Raw genomic sequence first — 10,385 nt, 5'->3', positions numbered from 1 at the left:
CCAGAACCATGCTGTTTTGGGTACTGTAGGCTTATAGTATAGTTTGAAGTCGAGTAATGTAATGCTTCCAGCTTTGTTCTTTTTGCTTAGGATTGCTTTGGCTAGCTGGGCTCTTTTTTGGTTCCATATGAATTTTAAAATAGCTTCTGCTAACTCTGTGAAAAATGACATTGGTAGTTTGATAGGAATAGCATTGAATTTGTAAATTGCTTTGGGCAGTATGGCCATTTTAACGATATTGATCCTTCCAATCCATGAGCATGGCATGCTTTTTTATTTGGCAAACATTTTTTACATCAAACGATGTGTGATATAGATGTTTACATATGAGCAAATAAAACCCGCCCTAAAATGCTAAGGTCGTTTTCTCTGATATCTCTTGAGAAAAAAAAAGAAAAAGATATTGAATAGCAACTGTAGGTATTAGGCAACCAGTATCATGTTTCAGGGAAACCAGCTGACTTAAACAAGTAGATAAGATTTTCGAAGATGAATCAATCATAAACCTGCCTACAGCATAGATTAGCAATTAGTGTATTCAGACTCATCTACTTTTTTTTTTTCTTTTTTTGAGACAGGGTCTCATTCTGTTGCCCAGGCTGGAGTGTAGTGACATGATCAGGGGTCACTGCAACCCTGACCTCCCAGGCTCAAGTGATCTTCCTGCCTTAGCCTTCTGAGACCACAGTGCCCGACGGTCTAAAATGAGCCTGCAGTATCACTGTGTCTTAACTCAAGTAAATTTCAGAAAGGGGTCAAACCCTTGTTTAAAGATAAATGTAAGCTGGGTGTGGAGGCACATGTCTGTAGTCCCAGCTACTCAGGAAGCTGAGGTGGGAGGATCCCTTGAGCTCAGGAGTTTAAGACCAGCCTGGCCACCACCACACCTGGCTAATTAAAAAAATGGTTTTTTTGTAGAGACAGAGTCTTCTTACGTTGCCCAGGCCAGTGCATCTCCATTTTGACACAAAGACTGAGGACTATGTAAAAGGAATAGTGTTTTTAACTGAATCTGATCTGGAAGTCAGAATATTCAAGTTCCATGAACAGTTTGTTTATTCTCCACATTCTTCCCCAAAATACCTAATATTATACTGTTCAATTTGTTTTTAACAGTGTGACTTTGGGGAAAAAATTATACATCTTAGGTTTTCTATCTGTATCCCAATAAAAATCATAGTACTGTACTTATTTTTTTCCTTCCTAAAAATATTGTAAATGCAGCAAAAATTCCTGGTAGACTCACTTGCATGCAATGTGATTTATTATTTTTGTTGTTGTTTGTTTGCTTTTTGTCGTAACCATACAGCCAATCTCCATGCTCTTCTCCCTTCTCATGCTTTATTTTTGCCTTCTCCAGAGGGCTTGACTCTGATTAAAGAAAAACAGACCCCAGTTGAATTTTTATAGAATAGAGGAGCTGTGGGAAAGAAACAGGTGGGAGAGATATGGGGTTAAAAGCAGGGTCAGGAGAAGACAGGTCAGAGGTTTCAATTTTGACCCTCTATAAAGGCTCATGTGGCTAATTTATGGAAATTTGGCCGAAAACTCTCAACTAGAAACTTGCATGGTTTACTAGGCTGGTACAACCTCCCTCAGTTCCCACCATGCTGGCTACAAGGAAGTTTTGCTAGAAGGAAAAAACAAAAATCAAATTACACAATTATAAATCACAGATGATCTACAACAGATTGATTTTAGTGAACGTCATGGCTTCCAGGTGTCGTCACTTAAATACCATGATGAATGCTCTTCATACCAACGGTCCCACTCTCCCTGCCATTCAGTGTCTCCATCACCACCACTTCTGCCTAGGTGGCCTCAGTCCAGTTCCCGGCTCATCACAGAGCCTGGCGCCCTCCACTGGTGAAGCCACCCCTCTCCTGGTCTGGGCTTTGGAGTGGAAGACTTGTGTACCTGTCAGGAGCACTCAACCCATGAGCAGCAGATCTGAGCAGAAGGCAGATGGCCCTTCTGAACCACGTTGGAGACTTAACTTGCAATAAGCTCATGTCAGGCAGTGCATCCTGTCCTCAGTGGAAATATTTCTCATCTCTCCAGGAGACTGCCCAAGTAATAAAGCCCTGAGAGGCAATGATCAAATTATCTAGAGACCCTCAGAGGGGAACAGAAATCACTGATGATTTTCCTGCCATCTCCTATCCCAGGTGAAACTGTGTGATTGTGAAGCAGCAAAAAGTCTAGGCACCTTGGGAGCAGGCTTCACTTCTCCAAGGTCAGCACAAGGAGGGGGTAGTCTGGTCAGCAGAAATGACCAGGAGATATACAGTGAAGGGACCGGACACGAGGGGAGACATGTCTTTGATGACTGTCTACCCAGCATCTGTGTCTTCATATAGGGAGGGCACAGGGCTGGGAAGAAATTCAGTGATTCAGCCCCAGGAGGAGGCCTTGCTCTGTCCTAGGCCCCCAAGAGGGCAAGATTTGCCCTGTTGAATCTCCAGAGGAGTTGGTAGGAAGGTATGAATGCCTGTCTTGGACTTGCACCCAGAGCAACCTCCCCTGATCAGCAGAGGGTAAACTAACTTGAATTACACTTGAATTTCGTAGGAGATCAGGTCACAAAGGGCAAGTAGTGGTCCAGACACCAAAGTGTCTGATGGTCTAAAATGAGCCTGCAATATCACTAGGGTTCATGTCTTAACATAAATAAATTTCAGAAAGGGGTCAAACCCTTTTTTAAAGATAAACGTAAGCTGGGTGTGGGGGCACATGTCTGTAGTCCCAGCTACTCAGGAGGCTGAGATGGGACGATCCCTCGAGCTCAGGAGTTCAAGACCAGCCTGGGCAACATAGGAAGATCCCATCTCAATTTTTTTTTTAAAGGATAAACTTAAGCATATTAGAATTTTAAAGAGTTTATTTGAACAGACAGAGATTCATGGATCAGGCAACTCCAAACTGAAAGTGGTTGGAGGATGCACTGGAGGTGTTTGTAGGGAAGGCTTTTATAGGGTGAATGTAGGAGTAGAGAAACTATTTGGTGAAAATTTGGGCAGTTGCATTATTTGAACCATCCTGGTGGAAGGCCTCTCATTACACAGGTAATATTCAGCCAGACACTTGTGACGGGCTAAGCTTGTTTCATTTTGTCTGTGTAGGAACCCAGGCCATAGGAGCTATCTCAGCCTAATGGTCTTCCATTAAGTTATTTTACACCTTCTCTCTGTGTCAGGGTAAGCAGAGGTCTTCCCCGTGAGGGTTCTTACCCTGTTTCCCTCAACAAAGTGAAACTGTCCCTTTTGCCTCTGTAGGCAACCTTCTGAACAAGGGCTTTCCTAATTTTCCTATCTCAACTTATTTTATCGTATCCTCTTCTCTGTATCTTGTTTACATGCTTCTGGAACACTTGTGTGTCTTGCACTTATCCCCTGCATTATTTAGGCAATCCTAAAAGAAGACTTCCAGGATGGATTGGTAGAGAACTGCTGGCATATTGAACCTTCTCTCTTTGTATCTGGAACTTTCATAATTACCTTCGTTCTCCATGCCAATTTTGCAGTTATCTTTGTTCTCCACTTCAAAATACATGTACCTCTGACAGAAGCTGGGCACATAAAAGGGACCTTGTCCAGTGGTACATATGAGGCAGGAAACATGCTATATTTAAAATTATAAGCTAAAAGCTTTCTGACACCAAAAGCATGGGCAACAAAAGAAAAAGATAAGTAAATTGGACTTCGTCAAAATTTAAAACTTTTGTGCAATCAAAGGACAACCTGCAGAATGGAAGGAAATATTTCAAATAGTATATTTGATAAGGGATCAATGTCCAGAATATATAAAGAATTCCTACAACTCAACAATAAATAAACAACCCAATTAAAAAATATTCAAAGGACTTACATAGACATTTTCCCAAAGAAGATATACAAATGGCCATCAAGCACATAAAAGATGCTCAACATCACTGATTACTAAGGAAATCAAAACCACAATAAGATACCACTTCATACCCATTGACATGGCAATTATCAAAAAACCAGGAAATATACATTTTGGTGAGGATGTAGCCAAACCGGAACTCCTGTGCATTGGTATAGTCATAGTGGAAAAGAGTACAGTGGCTCCTAAAAAAATTGGAACATAGAATTACCCTATGAGTCATCAAGTCCACTTCTGGGTTTAAACCCATAAGAACTGAAAGCAGGGACTTCAACAGATATTTGCAAATTCATTTGCATAGCAGCATTATTCGTGATAGCCAAAGGTGGAAGCATTCATTGACAGAGGAATGGATAAACAAAATGTGGTACAGACATACAGTGGAATATGACTTAGCCTTAAACAGAGACATTCTGACGCATGCTACGACATGGATGAGCCTTGACATAAGGCTAAGTGAAAGAAGCTGGATACAAAAAACACTGCATGATTCCACTTATATGAGGTATCTAGAATGTCATTTTCATAGAAACCAACAGTAGAATGATGGTTCCCAGGTACTGGGAGGATAGAGTAATGAAGAGCTATTGTTTAATGGGTACAGAGTTTCAGTCTGGGAAGCTGAAAAGGAAAAAGCTCTAGAGATGATGGATGGTGGTGATGGTTGTACAATCAGGTGATTGTATTTAGTGATGCTGAACTATGCACTTAGAAATGGTTAAAATGGCAAATTTTATGTTATGTATATTTTGCCACAATAAAAATTAAAAGCTTTTTTAAAATTAAAAGCTTTAGAAGAATTAATTAAAAGTAATTAAAGCTATTTTAAAATTAAAGCTAAAATGAATTCTCTCTCTAGCCCAATAACTATATGCCAAAAGTGCTATTTCTGCTCTGATTATTCTACCTACTGTGAGTATCCATGTGTGACTTTTTGGCTAGTTCATAAAATAAACTTGAATGAGCATTAATTTTTTCTAATACTCTTCCTCTATCCACAAGCTACATTCTACACCCTGCAACTTGCAGACCACACATGATACAGATGAATCATTTTTCTGTTCCCTCTCCTAATTCCCTCTAGTATTGGTGTTTCATATACTACCTCCTGCTGCTCTAGGTCCAATCTCTGTGCAGTTTGATGTCTTGGTATTGGTAACTCTTGACCTGGGTAAGCAAAAAACACAGTGAAATTGATGTTTTGTCTTTGAAGATTACCCTGGGATAGGAGAATCTTTGGGTGGTCCATCCATCTTCATTCATTCCTGTTAAAAATGTTAACAAGTGTTTTCTGGCTTAGGAATTTAAAGAAGGAGGATTTTATTAATTTATCAGCTGAATCGGCATTACAGCGGCTTATGAAGCATTTGCCATTGTTTGGGGTTACAGTGAGGATAACATGAAACACTTAATGAAAAACTTTCACAAAACCTGGTCTCTTTCCAACAGCTTAGCTATGTGACAAGAGCTTTTGTAACATGACAACTCTAAAAATAAAACCGTTTTCAAGTTAAAGCTGTCCCTCCAGTTGCTGTTTCAAACTTTATCCCAAGAACTGAGGTAAAGGCAACTACAGGCTTCTCAACAATAAGGCTAAGTACTTGTTTTATGTTTTCTGGTGATGAATTTATTTCTTGTCTTTGAGTTTACACTGACAGCTATAAAAGTGATTGTCAATAATATTAGTATAATTTAATTTCTAATAGAATGAGTTTTCTATGTATGTGTTAGAGCTACGATATTCTTTTTTTTTTTTTTTTTTTGAGATGAAGTCTCACCCTGTCACCTCAGCTCAATGCAACCCCCACCTCCTGGGCTCAAATCGTTCTCCTGGCTCAGCCTCCCAAGTAGCTGGGATTACAGGCGCCTGCCACCACACCCATTTAATTTGTGTAGTTTTAGTAGAAACAGAGTTTCACCATGTTGGCCAGGCTGGTCTCGAACTCCTGACCTCGTGATTTGCCTGCCTCAGCCTCCCAAAGTGTTGGAATTACAGGCGTGAGCCACCGTGCCCGGCTGTAATTCTCCTGCCTCAGCCTCCTGAGTAGCTGGAATTACAGGTATGTGCCACCACACCCAGCTAATTTTTGTATTTTTAGTGGAAACGGGGTTTCACCGTGTTGGCCAGGATGGTCTCTACCTCTTGACGTGGTGATCTGCCTGCCTCAGCCTCCCAAAGTGCTGGGATTACAGGCGTGAGCCACTGCGCCTGGCTGATATTCTTAATAATATCAGAATTTGTTTTGTGCTCTATGATGATGATACTAATGAACTGTATTCTCAGCAATGTTTTGCAATGCCTCACACTATTAATACACTTATTTGTGTTTTTGGCTGGGTGCGGTGGCTCACATCTGTAATCTCAGCACTTTTGGAGTGTGAGACAGGTGGATCACTCAAGCTCAGGAGTTCGAGACCAGCCTGAGCAACATGGCGAAAGCCCATCTCTACTAAAAATACAAAAATTAGCCAAGTGCGGTGGTGCATGCCTGTAGTCCCAGCTACTTGGGAGGCTGAGATGGGAGGATCGTTTGAGCCTGGAGGTGAAGGCTGCAGTGAACCGAGATTGCGCCACTGCACTCCAGCCTGGGCGACAGAGCTGGACCCTGTCTCAGAAAAAAAAAAAAAAAAAAAAAAAAAAAAAAAAAAATCAACTCTGTGCCATGCACTGGGAAGACAAAAAGATAAACAAAATCACTCCTGCATTTAAGAGGCTCACCTCTCTCGGAGGGAAAAAATAGAAACAATGAGAGGTAATGACTATGTACAATGGGAGTGAGACAGCAATCTCCAACCGGCCCGTGCACCGGGGTGGACCCTCGGCAAGTTCATGCCCTTCGCACTGGGGAGGAGCCCGGCCCCACCTCTTTCTGGGTGGAATCTAGGATTCAAATTGGCAGACAGGAAGGGCACAAGCAGGGACTCTGGCTTCGCAGAGGATCCCTTTTCCTCCCTTTTTTCCTTTTCACCCAATAAAACTCTGCTTTACTCACCCTTCAAACCGTCTGCAAGCCTACATTTTCGTGGCCGTGGGCCGGACAAGGACCCCGTCGTTAGCTGAACTAAGGGAAAGTCCTGCAACAGGAGCAGGGAAGGAGGTCTGCTGAGGGTCCGGAGATCTTGCAGCTGAACTAAGGGAAAGTCCTGCAACAGGAGCATGGAGGGAGGTCTCTGCTGAGGGTCCGGAGATCTTGCACAAGAGGCAGGGCTTCAGGTCAGACTTGCAGGATGAGTAGGTGATGGGCAGGGGCGTGGGAGTGGGGAGGGGAGCATTCTAGGAAGTGGAAACAGCCTGGATCCAGGGAAGAGAGTCAGAAGGCAAATGCCAGCAAAAGGCACATCATTCCCTGAGGCTGGAGGGAGAAGAGCAGCACACAAGAGGCGGAGAGTACAAATGGGAGACGAAACGTGTGCTGGATTCTGGTCATAAAGGAGCTGCTGTTCCCTTCGAAGGAGGGGACACTACCTTGAAAAGCTACTGAGGGATTTCAAGCAGAGAAGAGCTGCAACCTGATGTGTCAGTCTGAAGAGTACTCTTTGTCATTTATGAGTAAGGAAACGTTGGAACTTTAAGAAACACAGAGCGACGTCTGCATACTTCCTTTTGTATGGCAACTTCCTGTATTAAGGGTGAGAAACGCCCTTAATACAGATTCTCATGATTATGTGTATTGTGAGGTGGTATTGGGGTTCCCAAAGGAGATGGTTATTCCTGGTTGTTGGTTGTTTTTTAAATTTTTGTTTCTTTTTGTTTTGGGGCCGGGCGCGGTGGCTCACACCTGTAATCCCAGCACTTCAGTAGGCCGAGGCGGGCGGATCACGAGGTCAGGAGATCGAGACCATCCTGGCTAACACGGTGAAACCCCGTCTCTACTAAAAATACAAAAAACTAGCCGGGCGTGGTGGTGGGCGCCTGTAGTCCCAGCCACTTGGGAGGCTGAGGCAGGAGAATGGCGTGAACCTGGGAGGCGGAGCTTGCAGTGAGCCGAGATCACGCCACTGCACTCCAGCCTGGGCGACAGAGCCAGACTCCGTCTCAAAAAAAAAAAAATTTGTTTGGTTTTTCTGGTTTTTGTTTGTTGCTGGTTTTTAAGAGGTGGGTCTCACTATGTTGCCCAGGCTGGTCTGGAACTCCTGGGCTCAAGCCATCCTCTCTACTCAGACTCCCGCGTAGCTGGGACCACAGGCGCACACCATTGCTCCTGGCTTTGATGCTGCTTTTTATTAAGGGGATTTTCAAGTGTGTACAAAATCAGACAAAACTGAATAATGTGCGCTTATGTCCCCCTCACCACTCCCAACAACCAGCATCCTCTGGCCTTTACACTGGAAACTGTAAAGATAAAGTCTCCTCAGCATTGTTTAGAATTATGACAGATGAAATCTCTCAGGCAGTTCCCTGGTAATCAGATAAAATAAACTCTGCATTTCCTTAGTAATCAGATGACCACCCCTGGCTACCAACAGCCCCACCGGAGTACTACTTCCTGGAGTACTATACTTGCCCTGGGCTAGGCAAAGCTGGGCTTCCAGAGCCTGTCAAAACAGTGGGTGCGACAGACTTCCTCAGAAATGCTCTGTGTTCTGTCTTGATCTTTCACATTTGTTGCTTCCTGTCAACACTGAACGTTTGCTTTGGTGAATTCAGGCCTCAAACTCCTTGGGAGGAAGCAGAGTTCATGCCAGACAGAAAGGAGGCGGGAGTTCCCCCAGTTCAAGGTGCACACAGCTGGGACCTGGGGTACACAGCACCTCCCTCGCTCCTTCTCTGCCGTCTCCACAGTCGGACCTGGCCAAGAGGCCTCTGCCACTGGACTCTGCACTCTGCACTAAGCCTCCTGATTCAAAACTCCACGCTAGGAAGTGGCCACCATAGCTTGATTACAGTCTATTGAGTGTTCATCATATGCCAGGTATTGTATCAACGCTGTCAATCCTCATAATTGCCCTTTGAGTTAAGTCTTCTTAACACCTTTACACAGATGACAAAACTGAGGCTTTAAAGTTTAAGCAGTTTGTCCCAAGCTACATAGACTGTAAGTGGCAGAGCTGGAATTTGAACCCAGGTCTGACTGACTTCAAAGCCCAATACCTGTCTGGTGGATGGAAACAAGAGGAGAGGTTCATTGGCCGAGCATAGTGACTCACTCCTGTAATTCCAGCACTTTGGGAGGCCAAGGCGGGCAGATCATGAGGCCAGGAGATCGAGACCATCCTGGCTAACGCGGTGAAACCCCGTCTCTACTAAACATACAAAAATTAGCTGGGCGTGGTGGCACACACCTGTAGTCCCAGCTACTCAGGAGGCTGAGGCAGGAGAATTGCTTGAACCTGGGAGGTGGAGGTTGCAGTGAGCTGAGATCGTGCCATTGCACTCCAGCCTGGGCAACAGAGCAAGACTCTGTCTCAAAAAAAAAAAAAAAGAAAAAAAAAAAACAGATGAGAGGTTCAGCAGAAAGACCATAGTGTCCTGACACTACTATTTGTGTGCAGTTTCATTGTGTGTTTGTCTGTCTTGATCCAGGCTATTTCAATGCTAAGTGGCTTTAAAACTCCCAGCTGAAACTGTGTACATACACATGGGAATTTGTCACAACAGAGCAACTCGAACTGTATTTCTGCATGTTGTCATTGATATTTGAATAGTCATCCGGCACGTTTGCATTCATGATCTCATTTGTGTCTCTGAAACTGAATTAGGTTAATATATTCCTGGAACTCAACATGGAGACTTTAAAAGGTAAAATGCATACAAAATAGGACAATGTCCATTGATGATAATTCTACACCAAAGATTTTGAGTCAAACCTATGTCAGATTCTTCTCTGGACAAACTCAGAACTCTCCATGCCTTAGATTAGCAGCCTTCCGTTCCGCCCTGTGCTGGAACACCCTGGCTCGTGAGAACAGGAGCACCCACAATCCCAGCCCTGCATTCAGGGGAGTCATGTTACTTGGCCATGATGGATGGGTTGAGCGTCCCCTATCTGAGATGCTTGGGACCAGAAGTGTTTTGGATTTTGGACTTTGGAACATTTGCATATGCATAATGAGAGATCTTGGGATGGTACCCATGTCTAAACACAAATTCCTTTATGTTTCATGTACACCTTCTAAACAGAGACTCAAGCGCCATTTTATGCAATATTTTTAGTAATTTCATGCATGAAACCAAGTTTTTAAAAAATAATTTTTACTTTTATAGATTTGGGAGCTACAACTGTAGTTACCTTCCATGGCTATATAGCATAGTGGTGAAGTGTGGGCTTTTAGAGAAACCCTCACTAGAAGAGTGCATGTTGTCCCTAATAGGTGATTCTTTGTCTCTCACCCCGCCACCCTCCTACCTTTTTGAGTCTCCGATGTCTATCATCCCACTCTCTATGTCCATGTGTACATGTTATTTAGCTCGCACTTAGAAGTGAGAACATGTGATACTTGATTTCTGTTTCTGTTATATTTCACTTAAGATAGCGGCC

Source organism: Pongo pygmaeus, chromosome 3, assembly GCF_028885625.2.
Source record: "Pongo pygmaeus isolate AG05252 chromosome 3, NHGRI_mPonPyg2-v2.0_pri, whole genome shotgun sequence".
NCBI lineage: Eukaryota > Metazoa > Chordata > Mammalia > Primates > Hominidae > Pongo > Pongo pygmaeus.
This window is presented reverse-complemented; position numbering follows the sequence as displayed.